Source organism: Propithecus coquereli, unplaced genomic scaffold (genome assembly GCF_000956105.1).
Source record: "Propithecus coquereli isolate 6110/MARCELLA unplaced genomic scaffold, Pcoq_1.0 Scaffold105, whole genome shotgun sequence".
NCBI classification, from domain to species: Eukaryota; Metazoa; Chordata; class Mammalia; order Primates; family Indriidae; genus Propithecus; species Propithecus coquereli.
The window spans coordinates 3663741-3666231 of record NW_012134414.1 but is presented as its reverse complement, the minus strand read 5'-3'; positions in this window follow the sequence as shown (position 1 = coordinate 3666231).

Here is a 2491-nt window from a genome sequence, read left to right as displayed (position 1 = left end):
GTCAATCCATGAGTGGATTATTAAAATTTGGTATATGTATACAATAGAATATTACTCAATCATAAGAAACAACAGTGATCTAGCACCTCTTATACTTTCCTGGATTGAACTTAAGCCCATTATCCAAAGTGAGGTATCACAAGAGCGGAAGAATGGGCTCCACTTGTTCTCACCATCAAATTGGTACTAACTGATCAACACTAGGGTGCTCACATGGCAGTAATACTCTCCAGGGATTAGGGGGATGGGGGGGGGTAAACCTGTAACTAAAGGACACGGGGAGCATTGTAGGAGGGAAGGGCAAGCCTTTAACCCTCTCTTGGGTGAGGCAAAGACATAAAGTGTAACTATAATGTTGGTACCCTCACAATACCCTGAAATAAAAAAATAAAAAAAGATTTCTCCTACTAGTTAAAGAAACTCATGTCAAAATGGACATTGTCAAATAGGAGAGCACTAACTTATCTATAGTAGATGAGATTATAACTTTATATTTACTATTACAAAAACTTGCATTATGGAGAACCTTGAACTTATGTGGATGGGGAAGAATATAGGGTAACCAGCCTACACGTTTAATTAAAGCTTATTTTTTTCTGCTCATCTTTCTTCATCTTTGTAACATGGAAAATTGAGCTCCTTTTATATCAATTGAGTATTTCTTTTCAGCTTCCTTTTTTTCTGCCCACAGGAAACCCTAATAATTATAATTGGAAGGGGGAACCAGAGAGAGACACACAAAGAAAAAGACAGAAACACAGAGAAACACAATGAATCAAAATCATTCCTACCCACTTACATTACTCAAACTATGCTAGGGGTGGTAACAAAAAATAATGTCATGGTTTTACACACCAAAGATTAATTTCTTGCTCACAGAGGGTCTGCCATAGGTCCAGGATAATCCCACCCTACTTGCATTTAGGAGCACCACCATCCGGCTGCTGCAGCATGCAGAACACTGAGCCTCCTTGACCACAATACAAGGAACAGACTATTGGAGGTCTCACCCCAGCAATTTAATGCTATAGCCTGTAAGTGACAAAGATGACTTCTGCTAACAGCCTTTGGCAGAAACTGGCCATGTGAGCAAGATTAAATGCAAGGACAGGTACATTTATCCTTCTACTAATATTTGCCCAGAAAAAGAGGCAAAAGAGATGTGGGTGCACACTCCCACTCCCACACTGTCTGTGTTTCCCGGACCCTCCTCTCGTGTCCATAGTCCAGCTTCTCTTAGCTAGGAAGGAGAATAGAGAGGGGCAAGTGTAGACATTAGCAGGAGAGGGAGGTTATTGGGGTGTCTCAAGCAGTTTTTACTACCTCAGAAGTGGTGGTAGAGCTGAGGTCATCAAAAGCACTAAGTCCTCATCTCTGCTGCCCTTGTATTTCACTTTCCTATGCACGGGTGCCTCATGTTCTAAAGCTACAAGGCAAACTACTAAAGATGCTTTATAGGATCACAAGATTAATAGCATTTGCACACAGAAATATCATTTAAATTTTCATTTCAATATATGATAATCCTCAATTGTTTCTTGAATAATTACTGTTATCACTACTACTTTTACTATTACAATTATTATTAGTTAATGTTTATTGATGACCTAGTGAGCTAAGCAATTTACATGTGCATAATTTTCAAAACAAGCATATAAGTGTAATTATCTCCATTTACTGTATATAAATTAAGCAACAAAGAAATGATATAATTTGTTAAATAATGAACCCAGATTTGTCTGACTCCAAAGTCCATGCTCTTAAATACTATGAGGAATAGAGAAAAGGAGAATTAATTCTCAGGGTGTCATATGTAATCAGTTATCTTAATATCTAAGATTGTAGGGTAGCAGGGTAGCTATGCCAATTTCTAAAACTGTTTTGCACAGAACTTAACATGTTGTGAAGATTCAAGTGTTTAATACCTCCAGCATGTAACTTAACATCCTAAGTAAGATGAAAATGGATCTTGATTATTAATTTGAATTTACATCTGTTTTCTGAATCTCAAAGCAACTTATTGGAAAGACACCATTTGCAAATACTACATCATCATTATACATGAAATCGAGTCACTTCATTAATGCAAGTATTAAAATCCAATAATTCTTGAAAACTCAAACAAGCTAAAACTCTATCACTTTATGCCAAATTAGTTGATGATAGCTTGCACTCCTAAATAAAAGTTTGTGTGTTTGGCAAAGTATATACATAGATGTGTGTGTGTGTGTATACACACATAAAGTATATGTAATACATGTGTGTTCTCTTGCATTGAAACAGATCCTTTTAAATCATGTCTCATTCAAAAAGTAGATGGAAAAGTACTTATGACTTCCAGGACACTCTTATATTCCTCAAAATTAAGGAATATATCTAGTTTATTCACTGATAATCTCTATAATCTAGCAAGTCAACATTTGTCATTATCCAATATTATGGTAGATTTTGAGTAAATCTGTTATAAATTCCAAAGGAATTATAGAGTCTA